Raw genomic sequence first — 24,147 nt, forward strand, 5'->3', positions numbered from 1 at the left:
AGATAGAATATTAAAAGTAGTTGCAGGGTGATTTACTTGGTAAGAAATGATGGAAGTATTTCAGACTTTTGTTGCTTTTAGCCATTTCAATTAGGCATTTCTTTCAATAATAATGTATGTATTTTGCAATATCATATGGAAAGAACTGGGAACTCTTTCCATCTGTGAGGTAGCAGTGCAGCCAGACATCTGCCCATTCAAGTGACTCAACTGTTAACCTGCTTAAGTTTTCAGGACTGGCCCTTATTAATTATGTGGAGCAAGATGGCAGCAGAGAAATAATGACCTATTAGTCGAGTGCCACTGGGAAAAAAGGGAAACTGAGCAGTGTTGCAGCGCTTAAAATATTGCAGCTGATTAAAGGGGCACACAAACTCTATCAGAACACTGCAAAAATGAGTGAGAAAGGAGCAAGATTTGGGCAGAAGGAAGAATGGTATTGCAATTAGAGTGTTAGAAATTATTGGAAACATTTTCTGAATGTTGTTGTGGAAAGCAAACACTGTTTGACCATATTGGGCTGGATTTTAAGGAGCCCTCGACGTCGGGATCCATGGCAGGGGGACAGGGGGCTGAAGATGTCCCCGGATGAGCAGGGGGGAGGTAAATTTATCAGTGCAGAGGGCATGGTTGGGGTGGGTCAAATTAGCATTGTGGGCTGGTGGGAAGGGTTATCGTTGAAACTTTGTGAAGTTTGGGGGGGTGGGGGGCGGTGGGGGAGGAAAGTCATTTGATAAAGGAAACTGTTTTGGGGGGAAAGGGCAAATAATTAATTTAGTTGTTATTGGACTTGTGAGAAGGCAAAAGAGATGTATTTATTTACTTTAATTCCATTCCCTTTTAAATATTTAAATTTCCCAGTAGGGCTGATAGCCCTTTAAAAATGGCATGGGTGCCTGCGCACAGGCAGCTAACGCCATTGCTGGGGACAGACAGTCCGCCCCTTCTACATGATCGTGGGGGGGTGGGGGGCAGCCAACTCCTGCTCTTTAAGTGAGCAATCGCTTTTGGAATTGCAGTAGCTCTTCAACTGCATGGGCCACCATTTTTTCGCCCACCGCCAATTTTGGCAGCGGGCTTATAAAATTACGTCCACAGACATCATGGCCTAGAAATGTGATAGTGCCAAGCCCATTTTTCCAGATGCTAAATAGTCTTCTAAGTCTCCAATATGGTAGTTAGGGAATGTAAGGTCATAAGGAAAGAAGAACTAGGAGCAGGAGTAGGCAATTCAGCCCCTCAAGCCTGCTCCACCATTCAATATGATCATGGCTGATCTCATCTCGGCCTCAACCGTCATGTACCCTCATTACGAGACAGAAGTACAACACTTGCCAATTTAGGGCAGGCAGAAAGATAGGCATCTATGGTTTGCACCTGAAGCATGTGAAAATAATGGGCCTATTGCTTGTTTGAGGCTCCCTGTGCCAAGTTGAGTTACCATGACAGCAGTTGATGCCAGACTCTTGGCTATCTTGTTCCACATCCTTCCTTCCTTTGCACCCTCCTCTTGATTTGGGATTGGAGGGCCTTCTCTCTCTTATTATTATCATTATCATCCTCCAGCTTTCGGAAATACATCTGTTCTGATGATGCAACTTTCCACAACAGCACTTCTGATATGGCTTCCTTTGTTCTGAACCAAGGAGCCCCCGCACCATGGTTGACAGGGCTCTCAACCGTGTCCACTCCATTTCCTGCACTTCTACCCTCACCCCTTCGCCTCCCTTCCAGAACGGCAAGAAGGTTCCCCTTGTCCTCACTTTCCACCCACCGGCCTCCACCTCCAAAGGATCATCCTCCGCCATTTCTGCCACCTGCAGTTTCATGCCACCACCAAACATGTCTTCCCCTCCCCTCCCTGTTAGCATTCCAAAGGGACCGTTCCCTCCATGAGACCCTGGTCCATTCCACCATCAGCTCTGACATCTTGTTCCCTTCTCACAGCACCTTCCCATGTGATCACAGGAGGTGTAATACCTGCCCTTTTGCCTCCTCTCTCCTCACCATCCAAGTCCCAAAACACTCTTTCCAGATGAAGCAGCGATTTACTTGTACTTCTTTCAATTTAATATACTGTATTCGCCACTCACAATGTGGTCGCCTCTACATTGGGGAGACGAAACGCAGATTGGGTTACTGCTTTGCAGAACACCTCTGTTCAGTCTGCAAGCATGACCCTGAACTTCCGGTTGCTTGCCATTTTAATTCATCACCCTCCTTTCAGGCCCACATTTCTGTCCTTGGCCTGCTGCAGTGTTCCAGTGAAGCTCAATGGAAGCTTGAGGAACAGCATCTCATCTTCCGATTAGGCACTCTGCACCTTTGCGGACTCGATAATTTCAGACCATAAGCGCCATTATTTACTTATTTATTTTGTATGATTTTATTATTTATTTTTTAACCATGTCCCTGTCTTAAACTTGTGTTTCAAGTTTTTGCTTTCGACCATTAGCACTCTCTCTGGACAAATGTTTTTTTTTTGCTACATGTATTTAGCACTCCATTCGCCTTTTATTCCATGATATCTCTGTCATTTAATCCCTCCTGCCCTCTGTCCTATAACAGACCTTCCCTTTTGCTCTTCTTTCCCGCCCCCGCCCCCCTCCCTTTCACTTGCTCGAAGCCCGTTTCATTTCTAACTTTTGCCAGTTCTGATGAAAGGTCACAGACCTGAAACGTTGGCCGGAATTTTACCGGTAAGAATCGGGTCCAGTCAGGGTCATGCGGAGGGAAAGATGGCACGCGAAGACTTCAGGCCGGGTCCCTGGCGTCATTATCCACTGACGCAATTTAACCAGCATGGGAAGTTGGGCACGATCTAGTTTGCGCTCGCCGCCTGACTAACATCAATTGAGAAGTACTTAAGGTAATTCAGAATCCAATTGACAGAGATTTTACGCTACGTATCTGATTTTACTGCCGTTAATCGAGTCGTGGGGCGTGTCGGGAACCCGAAAGGTTCAAAAGGGCGGCAGGCATTGATTCATGAGGGAGTTGGAGGTAAAAATGATTTTATTCATGCTGATTTATTTGTGTGTCCTAACAATGGTTGTAACTTGCAGGTTGTGCAGAAGGTTTAATCTGAATGTTATGCACTGCTGATCGGACCCATGTAATATTAGTTATTGCCTGAAGGCGGTACCTGAAGTGAGCCAGTCACAAAAGCTGGAAGCTACTACCTGTGGTCAAAGAATTTGTTCTGCTGTTCAACAATGGGAATTGTTCACTCTGGAGGTGAGGAGGACAGATGAGGAGGACAGTGATTCAATGAGTGACAGAAGTACAGCAAGCTGCACCAGTGCATCCTCGTGCTGTTGGATGGAGAGTAGTTCGCAGAGTCGCCTGGGAGTGACCAAATGTCAGGAGACGTGCCTACCCAGTAGTAAGGGCATACCGAACGCGTCTGAACTACCTGCAGCTGTCAGAACGCCAGTGCAGAAGAAGACTGCAGCTGTCACAGGAGGCTGTCACATCTCTTTGTGAGATGCTGGCACTGGATGTTGCATCAAACTATCTCGGTGGCCATCCAATGCCAGTCGCTCTAAAGGTCACAAATAGCTCTTAACTTCTATGCGTCTGGCACCTTCCAAGTCTCAGCTGCAGGCTTGAGAGGTGTCTCACAATCAGCAGCGCACCATTGCATAAAGTTAGTGACTGATGCATTGTTTCAACGTGCTGAACATTTCATCACTTTCAAGACGGACAACACCGGTTAGGCTGAGAGAGCCAGAGGCTTCAGCAATATATCTGGCTTCCCAATGGTACAGGGCGTGATAGACTGTACTCATGCGGCCCTTAGAGCACCAGCTGGACAGTCGGGGGCATTCATGAACCGCAAGGGATTCCATTCAATAAACGTTCAGCTCGTCTGTGATCATCGGAAGTGAATCACGCAGGTTTGTGCATGTTACCCTGGTAGTTGTCATGATTCTTTCATTCTCCACAACTCACAGGTGCCTGTAATTTTCAGTCCTCCACACAGAATAGAGGGATGGATACTTGGCAACAGTGGTTATCCTCTGACTCATGACACCAATGAGGAACCCAGGGGGTGAGGCGGAGGAACGATACAACAGGAGCCATGTGGCCACCAGAGTGACAATCGAGCAAACTATAGGCCTCCTAAAGATGAGATTTAGGTGTCTTGCCCACTCTGGTGGATCACTGCAGTACGCACCGTCGAGCGTTTCCAGAATCATTGTCGTCTGCTGTGCCTTGCATAACCTGGCGATTGAACATGGAGATGCCCTAGAGGATGATCAATGTCAGCGCGATGTGTCATCAGATGATGAAGACGTTTCTGATGAGGAAGATGGGCATCAGTCTAATGATGATAATGGAGAGGAAGCTAAATGTAACTTGGCTCTAAGTGCTAGAGAAACAAGAGAATCTCTAATAGGAACGCGTTTCAGTTGAAATAATATAAATCTTCACACATTTCAATCTGCTTTATGACATTAATCATTGTGAGGATCTGACAGTGCAAAATCTCTAACCTTTAGTGGATGAGACAAAGCGAATAACCAATCCATCACATCATGAGGGATGCAACCCAAGTGTGTGGCCTCACAATTGAGACGACTTGAGTTGACTAACTATGTAATATCTGACTTCAGGAATGACATGTCCAATAGTAAAATCTCCAATTTAATCAAACACTATTATTTAACAAATCAAATAAATGTATTTCAAATCACCCAGTGCACCAGTAGTGAAATTAAAGTGTTTTCTTAATCAGTTTACACGTGCTCATTCGTGTGCATGATCCCTCGCCACCAGACTTACCAGAGGCAGGTGGCTGATCTTGTTGCCGCCCTGCTTTTGATGACTTGGGCGGACGTCCTCTGCATGCTCGCGGCTCTGAGGGCCCTGGCGTCTCAGGGTTCTCATGACAAATATTATGAGCACCCTCGATCACCCCTGGCGGAGGGAGCAAGGAGCTGCAGAAGGATGCATCAGAAGTGCCGTCAGAGGAGCTCCCATATGCGATCTGCTGCCCCTGTGCCCTCGTGAGGCTCTGGTGGTCCTCAGTGATGGTATCAGAGCGCTGAGTGTCCTCAACCTGGCGCAGTCGCATCAGATTATGCTCTCTCCCGAATTGCATGAAGAACTGGCCCCTCCACTGCAGCCGCCAGCCTATCAATGGAGGAAGCCAGATGTTCAAATGCCTATGAGTTTGCTGAACTCATACTCTGGATGGATGACTCCAGATTATGAGTCATAGCGCGCAACGTCTCAGGTAACTCCGCCAGATTTCCATGGACCGCATTCTGCACCTGCAACATCGCCCAACAAAAGGATGATCTCAGAGGCACGTCATCAGCTTGCGGCTCTGCACTGGCCTGGTATTCCACTCTCCTCCGAGTGTGTGAGGCATTGGCTGATTCTGCCTCTGGTGTCTGGCCCGGTAACTGTGCTGTGCTCACACCAATATGTGACATTGATTCCTCAGAGACAGTCATCCCAACCGAAGTGTCAGTATCTGCTGTTTTACTTGGTGTGTCGCGATGATGTGATGGTGCACCCTCTGAGGCGCCCTCCTCCACCTCAGAGGTGGATGGTCGGGCAACGGAAACACTTCCTGGCACATGCTGTGTTTCACCTGTTGGGAAAAGCATTGTGATCAGTTTCATCATCAATTCAGACTTAAGCACAAGTTTGTGTCTCCAGCATGGTTACATCTGACTGATGTTACAACTGAGGGCAACATTCAGTGCATTTGACATTCACCAAATCATTGGCACAGGAGCGCAGCCTCACCACTCCCCCCCTCATAATGAAGTGTTACACCACATTCTGGAACACTCACTCTCATGGCCAGGTACACCGGCCTCGCCATCTGCCACGGCGCATCCTCCTTCCTCTGCTGCTATAATTAAGGCATCCTCCTCCATTCTGGTGAGGAATGCCTGGGTGGTCACGCTGCCACCAGTACGTGACCTCTCCCGGGCATCGTGTGCCCTCTTTTCCTAAATAAACAAAGATACTTATTTTATACATAGTCGATGGCATATGACGGTGTCACCCAAAGGGTTGGTGTTGCGTTTCACTGCTGTGACAGTCTTGGGCAGAACTTTAACACCACAGCATCCGTGTTCATCTCAGATGAGGCATTGATCATACAGGGCTTCCACATTAAATCATGGGGACACAAAAAACCTCCCTTGGCACATAACTGATTAGATGAATGAGGAATGCCCCTTACCCGGGCAGAGCGAAGGTCATTGAGGCGCTTGCGGCACTGCATCCATGTACGCCTCACAACGCCTCGGCTGCTGATCTCCTCTGCAACCTCCAGCCAGGCCCTCTTGGTCACTTCTCCAATCTGAGCTGAACAGAATGTCTCTCCTCTCCTCAAAGGCCTGGAGGAAGACCTGCAGTGAATCGTCAGAAAATCGGGGGGCAACGTGATTGCTTCTGCCCTCCATCACCTCTAACAGTAATATTGTTGTCTCCAGTCTTTCTTGGTTTCAATGAATGGAGCCTTTGAAATTTCCAGACCTTAACACAGTTGTATCTTCCTTTACATCAAATGGGGAACTCAGTGCTCCGTTTCAAATCAGTAATCCTTTATGCAGGGCTTACAATCAGCCTTCCGCGTATGTGGCCCTGCCCCCAATGATGCTGAAGTTCCTGCCCGCGTGCCATTTCTTCTCAGAGTTACGCTGCGGGCCCGCTGATTAGCTCATGAGCACGTGATGCTGGCAGCCATGCGACGCGGAGCGGGATCGGGGGCCTTATCCGCTTCGGGCGGATCGGCCCCTGGGCCACCAGTAATCGAAGAATTCCGGCCATTAACTCTGTTCGTCTCTCCACAGATGCTGCTGGACCTGCTGAGAATTGCCAGCATTTTCTGTTCTCATTTCAGAAAATACTCATCTTTTCCATGTGGTGATATTATGGCAGAACACAACAAGCAATGATATTGGGCTGTTCTACATGGCTACAACTGATTTATCCAGACATCTAAAAGGAAACTTCAAATGCCTACAGTCTATTCTATTAAAATTCCTGTAGTTCTCACATCCTTATTCTCCAGCACTGTCTATTGATGTCTTACTGAAGTCGTAAGCTATTACTGAGATGGAAAGCGATGGGTGGCAAAAAGTAGTCGCAAGTTGAGGGGCAGAGAGTGAATGTGAGGATATTATGTTGGAGGAGATCACTAATCTAAGGCAAAGTTATACCATAGAGGAACTTGAAAATAAGGACAACCAAGAATTCTGAAAACAGTTTCCTGAATTATGGTGAACCACAGAAGTTTGGAGCAAATGGGCATGATGGAAGTTTGTGTGGTGAATTACATAGCCTACTGCATTTTGAATGAGGTGCAGCTTGTGGAAGATTGAGACAGAAGGGGGCTGAATAAAAAAAAAATATCTTGACAACAGAGTTATTGTGGGGAGGAAGCTGTGAGTCAAGCAATATGCCATATCTTTTTGACAGGGGAACAAAAATAAAATGTGAACTACAAATGCTGAAAATCAGATAAAAACAAAATGCTGGAAATACACCATATTTCAGTCAACAACTATAAAGAGAAGATAAGTTAGAATGTTGCAGGTGTGTGACCCTTCATCAGAACTAAAGGCTGTAAGACAATTACAGGACCTGCAAATCCCAGCATTGAGCTTCAGGCAAAATTTCCAGCATTGAAATTCAAGAAAAATTCTAACCCATCCTGCAGAGTAAAGGACAGATTTCTGTGGGGGCATTTTTTTGCAGTGACTTCGAACATTAACGATCAATTTTACAAGTAGGTTTAATGATTTTAGTATGGATTATTTAACTTTTGATATATTTCTTTTGATAAAACTGTTGGGATCAGTTCAGTGATCCACATGTTTCTTTGAGTGAGCGTGAGTCAGTGAATTGTTCTAGCTTTATCAGTAGCTCATATTCCCTCAGTCCAGCTACCAACTGGGAGCACTGAATTTACCCTACGCTTTAGGTAGCTAAATTTTCAGCTTAGTTTAAAATATTGGTAAGAATAAATTTGAAGAATAATATTATTAGCAATGAGATTGTCTCAAAAAGTGTAAAGTATTCTATTCTCTAAGACTCTGACCGTTTTTTGATTAGTTCAAAAATTCACCCCACTAAAATATCAAATATTATTTTATTTACTCTGAAACTGTTAAATGGATTCTGTATTCAATTGTGAATGATGAAGCTATTTCCTACATATCTACTCCATTACTACCAGTTAGGTTTTTTGATTTTGCCTTAAGTGGAAAACCACTGAATTTATATTTTTGATAAGTGAGCTTAAAGTAGACACATGGGGCTGAATTTTACCCTCGTCGGACGGGAGCCATCCACCAACTGAAATGTCGGTGGCGATTCCACCTCCACTGGACCTGGGAATCCAGTCTGGACTTTACTGCCCCCAGGCCCTTCATTGATCTGAGGCGGGACTTCCGCCTCATTGAGGCAGGAAGTCCCACCTAATGGAGCTGCCGGTCAAACAGCGGGCCAATAGCTCTTAGTCCCAGCAGCGCCACCGGGAGTGGTGGCCACTGCTGGGACCGAAACCTAGCTTCGCGAAGAAGAGGAAAGACAGCCCCTGGAAAAGGCAAGTTTTTGGGTTGCCTCGCCAGGGGTGATCAGTCGGGCCCTGGCGAGGCAAGAGGGGGCAAGGAGCGTGCTGGATGTTGGTGTGGTTGGGGCATCAGAGGCGGCCCTCCATTGGGGCTGATCAGGAGGGCCCCTTCCAGGCTGTCAGAGAGCTGCCTGCTTTTGTCAGGTGGCTTTTCTCAGGCCTGGGCCACCCGACCGGCCAAGGGTAAAATCCCCGTGATGGCTAGCAAAGTCCATTAAGTGGCCGTCAATTGGCCACCCACCCCCACCCCTCCACCCCGCTCTTTAGGGGGGCTGTAAAATTCCAGCCGTGGTAAATTTACTGCAGTAATTAAAGATAGTTCACAGCTGTGAACACAGATGTAACACAGGTCATGGCCCTGATTCCCCACCTGTGGAGCTCCTGATCCCATCCTTGCTGTTTGGTAAAGCAGCAAAAATATGGTGAATGCTTTTTCGCAGGAAGGTAGAGTATGCCACCTCATATTGCTCTAACTTTTCTAGCAGTAGGTCACACAGCAGCATTGGCAGAGTTTGGGAACATATTCTTTATCTGTATTCTCATGCAGCAATGATGCATTATTCATCTAGACCTGAGAAACAGAGAGAAAAAAATATAATTTCATTTATGAAAGGAAAAAAAGAGAGTTCACATTGAACACATTTGCATGGTGTTACGACCAGATGAGAAAGAGGTCTTGGGGTCCCTTTCAGCCTCCACCTGGTCTTACTGTAATAGAGTTTAATTTTAAACACACTATGTTTTTAGCTCCCCCTTGGTGAATCCTTGTTCACCGCTTTCTAATTACAAGGCAAAGAAACCAGCACACACACACAGGTTTTCTTAGGTTTGAAGAAGAAAGATTGACATTTATTAAACTTACACTTAAACTCAAATTCGGTTAACGCCTATGGATACACAACGCGCCCACGTTAGCACGCATACCCGATACACACATGCGGATAGGGACAGAAAAGAGCAGAAGAAACAAAGTCGAAAAGTTTGAGGCAATATCTGAAGAGTTTTCATTACAGGTTTTCGAGCTCACTGTAGAGGCCTTGCTTGTAAGTAGATCTTGCTTTTTGTCGGGGCCCAGTATTCTTCTTAAACCTTGTTCACTGTAGGAGAATTTTCTCTCTTGGGGTTCATGTGTCTTAAATGGTGAGAAAGAGAAGGGAGCAGACAGACAGATAGGAGGTCTTCTTCAGTCCAGGAGCATTTAGCTTTCTGTCAGTTCAAACACTGACTCTACAATTTAAAACTCTTCAATTTAGCCAGCAGGGTAGTCATGTAACCGACTGGTATAACCACTTCTGGCTTTGTGGATTGTCTTGTCCTTTCAAACACTGTTAATATGCAAAACTGTTTTTCCAGCCAGGGGCCTGGCAACCCCTTATCACAGGCCTTCTCGTCTTCCCAGCAACAATTTGAAATTTAATGTCCATGTGGCAAAATCAAGGTGCCTCATTCTTGGCAGGTGAGGGCCTGCACGACAAGGGTTATATAATGAGAAATTGCTTTCATTTTTCTAATTACAGATGTACAATTACATATTTTCAATAAAAACATTTAATAACAGGTTCACTTGCATTACTTATTCATTCTGCTCCTGATTAATGTAGCATTGTAGCTATCACACAAAATAAATAAAAAGTTTGGTGAAATGGAAGAAAGGAAATTGTTTCTAAAGCTTATAAAATACTCGCTATACCATTGAATTCCAAATAAAATTTAATAACTTTCAAAATAACAGTCCTATTTTTGCAATTATGTGGTACGTTAATAACAAAAACTGCAATAAGCACTTGTCCAATACACATCCAGATCTCTACCGAGAACTCCAACCAAAGTGTCGGGGACACAAGAGAGTATTTCACTTGAAGATGCATTCTCCTGGTTCTATGCGCAATTTTCTAAAGGTAGCCCATGCTATGGGATTAATTAGTTATTTAAATATTTTAACCTTGAATCATATATACATATCTGTACTTTTGCATGTTTGTTAAAATGCATTTAAAAATGTTAAATAATTACTTTAAACAGGTTTTACAGTTATAGAAAAGTAATGTCATGTAGTAAAGCATAAATTTTCGATCTAGTTTCGATCATTAGTGTCAGGTGATAAAGGGCCCAACATGTAATACTTCCACACATACTTAATATCATCCCAGACTGAGGATAAATACATTTATGCTGCTTGTATGGCTATGAAGGTTCAATTGCAGTTTCATTTAGAAAGGGCGTAAATATAGTTGGAATGAGAAATTAAACATTTACAGTAGTTCTCAAATACTGCTCTGCTGTAGATAGGGATAAAACACCCTGGCCTAAAATTCTGATGGCACTGTACCTATTTTTTCAGGCGCTAAACTGATTTGCGCTGAAGCAGTAAACAACAGCTTCATTCAGGAAATCCAGGTCTGCATGCAGCCTAACAAGAAGTCCATAAAAGGATGGCTGCAGGCCGCCACTACAAGGTAAGATTGTTGAAAATGCCTCCATTAATGTGGAGCCGGGATGAGCATATGTATTCCTCCCGAATCCACATTAAGACGAAGGGCCGCTTCCGGCCACAATCCATGTCACCACTGGATTGCAACCTTGATCTCCCAATCATGACCTGACCTCCACCTCGATCACTGCCCCCATGCTCCTTCCCTCATCATCACCAGTCTCTCTCAAGCTCACTCCTTTCCTCCCTCCTTCCTGTCATCTGGTCGTTCCCTCCAAGTCACCCTCCCACCTCCCACCACCACCCCCTCCATTTTGTCGACCCTGTCTCATGGCCTCCTTTAAGATCCTACCTGAAGGCTGCTACCAGGGACACAGCAGCCCTATCTTTGAGCTGTCTTCTCTAATGAGCTTTTTGAGGGTGCCCACTATGTACCTGCAGCTTGCCGGTTAAATGCTATGAGGCCTGAGGCCCAAATTAGGTGTGCCTTGGACCTATCCCTTTAGGTGGAGGGATCACTTGTAGCCCCGTGTCACATAATGGAGGGAGCTTTTCTCTGCAAAGATATGTGCTGCACCTGATCTGCAAGGATATATTGACCATGGAAGTGGAGCAGTGCAGGTTCACTGGAATGATACTGGGGCAGTATTCAGCTCTTTAACACTAGCTTCCTTCATCTCAAGAAAATGAAATTTCATTAAACTATTCAGAAATTAGACAGTGCTGCGATGATCTACATCCTACGAGTTATTATATACAGCAACTGAGAGAAACATCAGCTCATTCCAGGACAAATGTTTGATTATTCCCTTTCATTACATGATGTTCTAGTTAATTATAGTCCTGAGTTCTGGTAATCAAGTTAAATAATTATTGGTTTTCTGGTTGTAATTATGTGGCACTCACATTTGTTTGTGTCACTAAATACCAAAAGGTCCTCAGTAAAATATTCCAATTCTCAATAATATAAAGATTGGGGCTGAAAATCCTCAGTGATTTTAGCAAGACAGGAGATAAAACCTGTCTGTGGCTATCAAAATCATCACACTTCTCAACTTGTATGCCATAGGCACCTACCAAGCTGTAACTGGGGATTTATGTAATATCAACCAGAGCACTGTTTGTGCCAGCAGATGTTAGGTCACTGGTTCCATTTTCAGGAGAGCTGTAGAGAGAGTTGTATCGAGTCTTAGTCAGCTCCCATCTGGGTTATCATGCAGTCTTGGGCACCGCACCTCAGGAAGGATATATTGACACTGGAAGGGGTGCAGAGCAGATTAACTGGAATGATACCGGGGCCTAAAATGTTAGATTATGATGACATGTTGCATAAACTTGGCTGGTATTTTCTTGACGATTGAAGTTTGAGGGGTGTTCCAATTGAGCTGTTTAAAGCGTTAACGAATATAATCAGATAAATACTGAGAAAGTATTTCTTCTGGTGGGGAACAAAAGGTCATCATTTTAAAATTAGAGCTCGGTCATTCAGGAGCAAAATCAAGAAGCACTTTTTCACACAAAGGTAATAGAAACCTAAAATTCTCTTCCCCCAAAAGGCTGTGGATGCTCGGATAAGTAGAGCTTTCAAGACTGAGATAGAGAGATGATGGTTAGGTAACAGTATCAAGGGATATGGAGCAAAGGCAGTGAAATGGAGTTGAGGTACCGATCAGCCATGATCTAATTGAACGGTGGAGCAGGCTTTGGGGTATAATGACCTAATAGTGTTCCTAATATTCCTAGCTGGGAAATTCATTCATTTTGAGATGACTCCTAGGCAGTAGTTTGTAAGGACTATTCAGTTCTATTATGCTGCTGGATTCTCCTGAGTTCAGATAGCAGTACATGGTACCCACATTGCAATGCAAGCTCCTACTGTGGTGCCATTGAATGTCCTGAATAGTAAGGGATTCCACTCCCTCAATGATCAAATTATTTGTGACCCGCTACACTTCATCTCATATGTCAATATCAGATTTGCAGGAGCTGTTATGCAATCCAACCTTCCAGCTCTATTTAGAGCAGACGGTGAAGTACTGGGATGGCTTCTGAGAGACAGGGTCTATCCTTTGCTTTTATTGCTCATGAGACCACGTCAACTGCTGAACTTACAAGTGGAGTTTTACAACAAGTCCCATTCATCCACCAGTAATTGAGAACATGATAGGGGTTCTGAAGGCAAGGCTCGGCTGACTTGGTAGATCAGGACAGGTTCTGCTTTACACTATCGAGTGTGTCACTCACATCACAGAGGCTTTGCTACCTTTAAAATTGACTATTCCAATACACTCCAAGCCAGCCTCCCACATGCTACCCTCCATAAACTTGAGAACCATCCAAAACTCTGCTGCCCATGTCCTTACTCGCACCAAGTCCCAATCACTCATTCCGCCCTGTGCTTGCTGACCTATTTTGGCTGGGTTTTAAAATTCTCATCCTTGTTTTCAAATCCATCTGTGGCTTTGCTCCTCCCTATTTCTGTAATCTCCTCCAGGCCCACAACCTCCAAGATATCTGCACACATCTAATTCTGACCTCCAGTGCAATCCGATTTTAATTATCCCACCATTGGTGGCGGTGTCTTCAGCTGCTTAGGACCCAAGCTCATGGAATTTCCACCATAAACATCTCCCTGGCTCCTTATCTCTCTTTCCTCCTTTAAGATGCTCTTGAAAAACAACTCTTTGACCAAGGTTTTGGCCATTTGCCCTAATATCGCCTTCTGTGGCCCGGCGTCAAATTTTGCTTCTCATGCTCCTGTGAAGTTGCCTTGGGATGATTTACTGCATTAGAGGCATTAGAAATGCAAGCTGTTGCTATTGTTATTGCTTGCTGTGTCCTTTATAACTTTGTGATTCATAAAACACTGTACATGGAATGGTAGGAGGTGATAGTCCCAAAGGAAAAAGAACTTGGAACTCAGTGTCAGGAGGATTAATACTCAGAGTATTTTAGTGTTGGCTGCAGGAATGTTCATTGTTCAGTATTCTCTTATATTAAAGTGGTACCCTCAGCAAGAGTCCATCACAACATCCCCCCAGCATTCTGCTGCAACTATTCCATACCGAATCATCTGTCTTTCTGGCTCCCAGTTTACTAAGATGACACTTCATCTCGACCAAATCTTGTAAGATTTCATGATCTCATCAAACAGTAGAGCCAGTTCAGTGCAACATGTTTGTTCGACAACAACACTGCTCAAAGCTTCTCCTTATCACTTTGTGTCATCTGGGTTCTTATATATACTTCTGTAGTACCAAGCCTGTTGCTACATCTAGCTGCCATCTGAGATCCAGTATCATTAAAGTTGTTTAGCTTTTGCTCTGGTAAAAGAGCCTTTTGGGACTGCAATGGTTATCATCTAATGTTAGCTGAATACTAGGAAGGACGCGCTGAGGGCTGTCTCTCTTGTGTGACTGCCTAGGCAACCTACCTATGGCTCCAATGTACTCCAAGTGGCTTCTGTGGGGATAAGGCAGGGCTTTGGCATGTGCTGTTGTCCTGAGAAACTGCAGCCTCACAGCAGTTGACTCCAGTTGTGATATACTTGTATTGAGGGGAGGTTCTGAGTGGCCACTGATCAGTGGGAGGACAGATCTAATGGTTTCCACCCAAAACTTAAAACTCAGAGAGAATGACTCCAAGGGGGGGATTTGATGCTCTCCCCCGCGGTGAGTTTGGAGGGGGGGCCCTGCCACCTTCCCACCTCCACCCCAATTAAGTCCATGGCAGGAAGGACTATGGACGACCTTTCCACCTCGCCATCAATTGAGGTGTTTAAGTGGATAATTAATGCTCAATTCAGGGCCTCATCCTGCAGCCACCAGTATTAGCCCAGCAGCTGGTAGGCCTGTTGCTACATGAGGAGCACTCCAAGCAAACCGGGTTGGGGTAGGGAAATCCCTCGTTAAAAGGTGCACATTGGTGCCCGTTCGAGGGACCCGGCATCAGGAAGGAGGGGCCCGCTGAGAGCCATTCCCCTGCTCCTGCTGCCGACCCCACTACACCCCACTACACCCACCTCCCCCACGACTCCCACCTAACGAAACCCCTCCTGCCATGACTCACCTGTGGCCTGGGTCCCTCGCCTCTGGTAAGTCCAGTACCGGCAGCAGCCACTGCTTCCACAGTGGCGCTGCTCAGTGAAAGAGTGCCAGCCTCTGATTGGCCAGCAGCTCTCAGCAAGCGGGACTTACATCGCCGGGGTCATTAATCCTGGAGAAGGCTACTGCTGTCCACTTATGTGCTTTATTGGCATGTAATGCAGTAGGCCGTCCCCAGGGGAGGCGACGTGGGGCTGTCGCGTTAGCTTCAACCGGTGGCCAAGATCCCTGTCACCCACATAAAATCCCCATCCCCCTCTCAAGTGTCTGCAAGCTGTAATGCAGGGTTTGCTTAAATCTATGTCCCACAGTACCCAAAGCTGCAATCTGTTCTTCTGATGAGTGGAGGCATTATCCTGAATAGGTGCAGATTTCAATGCAGCTGCCAGATTCTCCATCCAAACATTAGAAAAACGAAAAAGAAAGACTTGCATTTATCTAGCACTTTTCACCTCCATTGGACATCTCAAAGCAGTTTGCAGCCAATGAAATGTTTTTGAAGTATAGCTGCAGTTGTCGTGCAGGAAACAGCAACCAATTTTCACACAAGCGTCAATGTGATAATGATCATATTATAATCTGTTTTTGTGATGATGATTTGAGGGATAAATGTTGGCCACAAAGCCAAGGATAACTCCCCTGATCTTCTTTGGAATATTGCCATGGGATCCTTTCTATCCACCTGTGTGAGCAGACAGGGCATCAGTTTAACATCTCATCTGAAAGAGTGCACCTCTGAGAGTGCAGCACTCCACTGGAATGTCAGCCTTGATTTTTATGCACTAGTCCTCGAGCGGGACTTTAATCCAGAACTTTGTGTGTTTGAGCTGAGACTACTACCAAATGAGCCACAGCTAAAGCACATAGAAAAACACCCTCTGATCCATCTAACATGTTGTTTTTTATTCATTCACAGGATGTGGGCATTGCTGGCTAGGTCAGCATTTATTGCTCATCCCTAAATTCCCTTGAGAAGGTAGTGGTGAGCTGCCTTCTTGAACCGCTGCAGTCCTTGGGGTGTAGGTACACCAACAGTGCCGTTAAGAAGGGAGTTCCAGGATTTTGATAGAGTGAAAGTGAAGGAACGGAGAAATAGTTCCAAGTCAGGATGGTGTGTGGCTTGGACGGGAACTTGCAGGTGGTGGTGTTCCCATGTATCTACTGCCCTTGTCCTTCCAGGTGGTAGAGGTCACGGGTTTGGAAGGTGCTGTCGAAGGAGCCTTGGTGCATTGCTGCAGTGCATCTTGTAGATGGTACACACTGCTGCCACTGTGCATCAGTGATGGAGGGAGTGAATGTTGAAAGCGGTGGATGGGGTGCCAATCAAGCGGGCTGTTTTGTCCCGGATGGTGTCGAGCTTCTTAAGTGTTGTTGGAACTGCATCCAGCCAGGCAAGTGGAGAGTATTCCATCACACTTCTGATTTGTTCCTTGTGTGTGATAAACAGGCTTTGGGGAGACTTTGTAACCCAGGCTGTTATGTGAGGCAAGGGAGAAGATAGCAGGGGCTCTGGCACAAATTTTCAAATCCTCTCTGGCCACAGGAGAGGTACCAGAGTTTTGGAGGACAGCGAATGTGGGACCATTATTCAAGAAGGATAGCAGGGATAAGCCAGGTAATTACAGACTGGTGAGTCTAACATCAGTGGTTGGGAAACTATTGGAAAAAATTCTGAGGGACAGGATTAATCTTCACTTGGAGAAGCAGGGATTAATCAAGAATAGTCAGCATGGCTTTGTCAGGGGGAGATCGTGTCTAACTAACTTGATTGAATTTTCGAGGTGGTGACTAGATGTGTAGATGACGGTAAAGCAGTTGATGTCGTCTACATGGACCTCTGTAAGGCTTTTGATAAGGTCCCACATGGGAGATTGGTTAAGAAGATACAGGGCAATTTGGCAAATTGGATCCAAAATTGGCTTATTGGCAGGAGGCAGAGGGTAATGGTCGAGGGTTGTTTTTGCGAGTGGAAGCCTGTGACCAGTGATGTACCACAGGGATTGGTGCTGGGATCCTTGCTGTTTGTAGTGTACATTAATGATTTAGACTTGAATATAGGAGGCATGATCAGTAAGTTTGCAGATGACATGAAAATTGGTGATGTCGTAAATAGTGAGGAGGAAAGCCTTAGACTACAGGAGGATTATAGATGGGCTGGTAAAAAGGACGGAGTAGTGGCAAATCATATTCAATCCTGAGAAGTGTGAGGTGGTGCATTTTGGGAGGACTATCGAGGCAAGGGAATATACAATGGATGGACGGGCCCTAGGAAGTACAGAGGGTCTGAGGGACCTTGGTGTACTAGTCCTTAGATCACTGAAGGCAGCAGCACAGGTAGATAAGGTGGTTAGGAAGGCATTGGGATACTTGCCTTTATTAGCCGAGGCATAGAATATTAGAGCAGGGAGTTTATGATGGAGCTGTATAAAACACTAGTTAGGCCACAGCTGGAATACTGTGTACAGTTATGGGCACCACAGTATAGGAAGGATGTGATTGCACTGGAGAGGGTGCAGAGGAGATTCACCAGGATGTTGCCTGGGCTGGAGCATTTCAGCTATGAAGAGTGACTGAAAAGGCTAGGGTTGTTTTCCTTAGAGCAGAGAAGGCTGAGGGGGAGACGTGATTGTGGTATACAAAATTATGAGGGGCATTGATAGGTTCGATAGGAAGAAACTTTTTCCCTTAGCGGAGGGGTCAATAACCAGGGGGCATAGATTTAAGGTTAGGGGCAGGAGGTTTCGAGGGGATTTGAGGAAAAAGATTTTCACCCAGAGGGTGGTTGGAATCTGGAACACACTGCCTGAAGAGTTGGTGGAGGCAGGAACCCTCACAATATTTAAGAAGTATTTAGATGAGCACTTGAAATGCCATAGCATATAAGGCTACGGGCCAAGTGCTGGAAAATGGGATTAGAATAGATAGGTGCTTGATGGCTGGCACAGACATAATGGGCCGAAGGGCTTGTTTCTGTGCTGTATAACTCTATGACTCTATGATAGGGTGAAAATGATCTCAATTTAATGTCTCATGAAAAAGACAGCACCTTAACAGTGCAAAACTCCCTCCGTACTGCACTGATATATCAGCCTGGACTATACGCTTAAGTCTGTGGAGTGGAACTTGAACCCACAAACTTCTAATTCAGAAGTAACGGTGCTAAAAACTGAGCTATGGCTACTGAGAGCAAAAAGATCTCAGGGCCTAATTTATATTGTAGTAGCCAGTGCTTTAGCAGCACTCAATCGATGCTACTGGCTTTTTTGACATGGAAGGGCAGGTGGATGGTGTTTCTGCGAACTTACAAGTTTAAGTGCCTTCCCTGAGTCTCCGTGTGATCCTGGATCTGTGCATAGATTCATTTGCCAAGTTGCCTCTGGCTTCATTTAAACAAATGCATGTGTGAGCAAGTGATGCAGGACCACCGGGTTTCCTGAATTTATACAGCTGCTGCCCCAGCGCAAGTCAATGCCAGCTTGCTGAAGCATAGCAGCTGTCAGGGTCTGCTGTTCAAAGCTGCAATGAGACAGAGAAGCATCTGAAGATCTTTATGAATACATCTCTGCAGGGTGCAAACAGATTTACAAGCAGTGTTTTTCACATTCCGCTGGCAGAAAACTGCATTTGTTTCTCACTGCTTCTCACCAGGCTGGAGAGCTGGCAGATTTCAGAACCTTCTCCTTTTCCCCTGCCACGTCAATGTCATTCCTGGTCGTCATCATGCTCTTCATCATCATCTCCCTCCTCTGTGCCACTTATTACTGTGATAGATCTGCAGGTAGGGAGGATAGAAAGCGAGAATGATTAAGCACTATTTAATAGAATGAAGGAAAGAGAGAGGGGGTGAAAGGTTGTGACTATATGATAACACACAGGGATACCAGTGCAAGTGCTATGTCAGTAACCTGGCACTGTCAAATTGTTGCCAACCTTGCCATCTCTCTTGAGCTGTCTGCCTCCTCTTGAATTGCATGGTCTTGTTCTCAAAGTGGATGAGGTATTTAAATGTGGGAAACTCCCCTCCAGTGGCCTGCCTTTGGAGAGCAGAGAGCATTCTGTCGCAACTTCTCCTACAAAGAGTTAATGAGGGTAAGGCAGGTAGTTGAGGAATGAGTAACATGGGAAAGGTGGAAAAAGACATGTTATGAGGATGTTAAAGTGGAAGAAGGGGTTTTCAGATTGTGCATGATTGTTATTGGTGCTAGGGGAGCTGTGTCGCTATAGTGGGCAATGAGGAGTAGGGAGTATTGTTATTGATTAGTCATGGGAGTGTTGCAGTAAGAGGATGAAGATTGTACTGGTGCCAGGATAATGAGAAAGAAAAAGGGAGAGAGGTGCAATGTATTGCCTAGCCTGGCCGAAGAAGTAGAACATCTTGTAGCACTGTTCTGTAGTTCTGAGGGTGATGGAGTTGGCAGTCAGTGCCAGTGCCAGTGCCACTTCCCTCCTGGAAGCATGAGTGATAATTCTGATGACTTGGTGGCGAACAAGAATCTGTCCGTGTGACCTTCATTTCACCACCACCCCAATTGCCCGCTCCCAGAATGTCTGAACGAGTGAAGTTGTGCATTTTTCTCTTGTCTTGGTGTCATGTTCTACTGTCCACAGGAAACAGGTGGCATTTGAATATTCATAACGCTGCCCAAGTGTAATAAAAATAGTGGTAAGACGTGCAATTAAATTAATTGAGAGAAATGACAAAACAGTATGTTTCTTGCCTTACTTTCCTGTCCCACATTACTACTGAACCACATAGTTGAATGGTGGATTTAAAAGTTGCACAGAAGTTTCCTGTTGGTTCATAGGAACATGGGAAATAAGAGCAGGAGTAGGCTATTCATCCCCTCAAACCTGCTCCACCATTCAACTAGATCATGGCTAATCTTCCACCTCAACACTATTTTCCTGCACTATCCCAATATCCCTTGATATCTTTAACATCTAGAAATCAATTGATCTCTGTCTTGAACATACTCAATGACTGAACCTCCACAACCCTCTGGGGTAGAGAATTCACAGCTTCACCACCCTCTGAGTGAAGAAATTTCTCCTCATCTCAATCCTAAATGGGTTACTTCTTATTTTGAGACTGTGTCCCCTAATTCTAGAACTCTCCCCCCCACCCCCAGCCTTCCTTCCTGTATCAACCCTGTTGAGCCCTGTAAGAATTTTGTATGCTTTAATTAGATCAATTCTCAATCTTCTAATTCAGTTACTTGCGCTGATCTCCAACTGATTTCAGACCAGTGCTTGCACTAGTGGGCGTGTTAATGAGCAGACTGATGAATCTTCTGTGTAGCTCCCTTTAGTGATGGTAAATATATCACAACCACTGCACAAATCAAATCGAAGAAATTCCAGGCCACAGTATTTATGAAGAATAATGTTGCTACTTCTAATGATTTATGAATCTATACCCTAGATCTCTTAGCACATTTACCACATTTAAACTCTTCGGGGGGAATTTTATGGGGTCAGTAAGAGCGACTTTGGTGACATGAGAGTGATTTAATCAGGCGTGAGGTTTTTTTCAGATTTCCGACAGCGGGGTTTTCTTTTCGCAATTAAGTCAGCAGTGTGTTTGCAGCGGTCAGGGGCTCCTCCCGCATGGTGGTTGATAGCAACTTTGCATTCATTTCCATACCATGAATACTCATTATCCTACACTTAGTTCAAATTGAGACCGACCTGACAGATTAAGTTAACGGCGAGCAGTATTCCAGTGCCACCTGGTTCACATTCGTTTAAACGTGGTGTACACCAGTCGGCCTTGTGCAGTTGTCTTTGAGGTCAGTGGTTTCATGTCTTGAACTCATCAGCACAAGGAATGCGAATATTGGAATGGATGTTTGGCTCCCTGCTCGGCATCAGCAAGGGCGATTCTTCTCAGGGGATTGCGGCAAAGGCGCGGAGGAACAGGGGAGGGTACTTGGGCGGATAGGGTGGGGTCACCGGGTGCATGGAGGAGCAGGGGAGGGAGGACAGGATGGGGTTACTGGTGCATGGAGGAGCAAGGGAGGGAGGAGCTGAGGACAGCATGGGGTTACCAGGTGCAAGGAGAAGGGGAGGAGGAAGGGAGCGTTCAGAGTGTGTAGTGGTTGTTATTGATGCTGAAGCTGGCTGTGGGCAGCTGCGGGGATGGTGGGTTGATTTAAGTATTACAGACAACAGATGGTCATGAGGGGCTTAAAGGGAGGTATGAGTGTTGTCAATGTTGTAGGCCTGTGGGGAAAATTCAGGTTACTGGCTGGCAGAGGGAACGGTCACAGTCAATGAGGCAATTCTGTAGGAGGAAGGTCGAGACTTAAGGTTGGGTACCCCACGACATCATAGGAAGGGGAACAGAACTCGGGAATAACACTAAGGTGGATTTGAGGAGAATCAAGGGTCAGAGTCGGCATTTGGATGGTAACGGGAATAGGAATGGGGGGAGGGATGGCATGAATAAATTGATTGTGACACTGTCCAAGGTACTGGGGAAGAGCCAATCGTTGCAGAGAGAAGGTGTAAGGTTACATTGGGTGAGTCAAGGGTGATGGGTGTAGGCTAGGTGGTGGCAGGAGGAGGTTGGAAGGTAGGGAGACATGCCTTAAATTGTACATGCACCACTTTCTCGAATGATAATGTAAACCACCTGGGCACTCAAGGATTGCAAGTCGAGTGGGAGGAGACAAATGATGGCGGGTGGGATTTCCTGCTGTGTGCAAGTTTAAGGCACATAAAAGCCTCAATGGTTCAGCTGCCTGGCAACAGAAGGCTGAATTAGAACTGTCTGCTTATTTCATTGTTTGCAAAGCTGCAGCGACATGGATCTCATAAACCAAATTTGTCTATTGCCACAGGAAGACGAGCAGAAGGAATGACTAAGGAGGGCTATTTTCCCTCAATGTATGATGCTTGAATGCCAGCAACAGGCAGAACAAGAAGGTAAGGATGCTCAGAATGACAACATCCAGGAACAGCATTATTGAAGACAGGCACTGGCATGTTATCACATCCTCAGGACAATGACAAATTGCCTTCAAATGTCAGAAAGGCAATGCCAGAGATGCCTAAGGATGTCACATGAAATGGCCACAGAAATTTGGAGGGTCCTGCAGCATGACCTGCAACTGCTTGGGTTTGGTGGGAATCCCATGTCAGTTGCCCTCAAGGTGACTCCTGCAGTCAATATTTTTGCTACCGGTGACTTCCAGGGATTCACGGGCAACATATGTGGCACATCACAGTCTGTGACCCATGGGTGCATCAAAGAGGTGACCAATGCCCTATTTCATTGTGCCAATGATTTCATCTACTTACCTGTGGACATGTACAGCCAGGCAGCAAGATCTGCGGCCTTTGGCACCATCACTAGGTTCCCTAGAGTGCAAGGGGGATCGACTGCACTCATGTGGCCATTAGAGCTCCCTGGGACCAGCCTGCTGTATTTGTGAATCACAAAGGCTTCCGTTCTTTGAAAGTGCACACAGACTCCACATTGGGGGAGATGGTGGCCTAATGGTAATGGTGCTAAGCTAGTAATTCAGTAGGCCTGATCATGCGCTGGGGACATGGGTTTAAATCCCATCACAGTAGCTGGTTGAGTTTAGATTTAATTAATGAAACTCTGGAATTGAAGTTCCATCTCAATAATGGTGCCATGAAACTATCATCACTTGTTTAAGACCCATCTCGTTCACTATATCTGTTAGGGAAGGAAATCTGCTGCCCTTACCTGGTCTGGACTACATGTGATTTTAGACCCACAGCAATGTGGTTGATTCTCAACTGTCCTTTGAAATGGCCTAGCAAGCCACTCAAGTCGAAGACATTTAGGGATGGGTAACACATGCTGACCTTGCCAGTGATGCCCACATCCCATTAAAGAATAGAAAAAATAAATTTCCCAGGAACTGTCACATTTTGAGGAACTCACAGTTGCCAGGAATTTTTGATGAACCAGCCAATGTAGACGGCTGGATCCTGGGTGACAAGGGTTACCCTCTTTGTACATGATGACACCAGTGCAGCATCCCCAAAGCGCAGGTGAAGATCGATACAATACTGTTTCTGCTACCTTGACTGGTCTGGAAGGGCTCTTCAGTACGCACCACAGATCTTGTTGTCTGCTTTGCATTGCATAACCCGTCAATTAGGCATGGCAACATTCGACAGGCGGAGGGAGGAACAGGAGGAACACCAGTCCTCCTCAGATAAGGATGACTATGAAGAGGGTAAGGAGGAGGACAACAATGCAAATGATGCTGTTATGGATATAAGGGCCATGGAGAGACATGTAAGGAAGTGCACTGCCCTGTTGCTGTGGATGGCCATGGCGGACATCCTCTGGAGGACTGGAGCCTTGATGGCTCCATCCTACTAGGCATCTGTAGCACTAGTGCTTGAGTATTCCCTGTGCGCTGGTAAGGGGGTCAATGTCGAGCAGGAGGATGGCACATCGCTTACCCTTGGGGTTTCCTGAAAGGAAGGCCCCAGGGCAGCTGGCACACACTCGTCATCCATCTGGGTGCATGATGGCACCTGCCTGTCTCCCTGAGGGGAAGGAGCACATAGCGGGAGGTCCAGGTTCCTCATCCCCCTCTCGCTTAGACTGTGCTTCATGGAGCCCATGGTAACAGCGATGGAGTACAGGTCAGAGCGGATATGGCTCGAATGCTCAACCAGATGTGCTACAGAGCTCACCAAACTCTTGGCTGAGGAAGCCATACGCTCATATCTCTGTGATATGGCTTGCATGGACACCTCCATGGCATGTGTAAAGCCTCGCATGACCTAAGGCATCTCCAACATATTTTCCACATGGCTTTGTTACACATCCATCAGTATGCTTTATAGCCGTGCACTGTTGATGCTTGATCGAGTGATGGTGGGTTCCAATGAAAGGCCATCCCCACCGCATAATATAGGAATGACATTAGCTGTCCAACAGTTGTGTGGCACAATTCCCTTGAATATTGAATTTTATTTGATACAGATATATCTTTTTCTTAGTTTAGCTTCTTGGA

Source organism: Heterodontus francisci, chromosome 6 (genome assembly GCF_036365525.1).
Source record: "Heterodontus francisci isolate sHetFra1 chromosome 6, sHetFra1.hap1, whole genome shotgun sequence".
NCBI lineage: Eukaryota > Metazoa > Chordata > Chondrichthyes > Heterodontiformes > Heterodontidae > Heterodontus > Heterodontus francisci.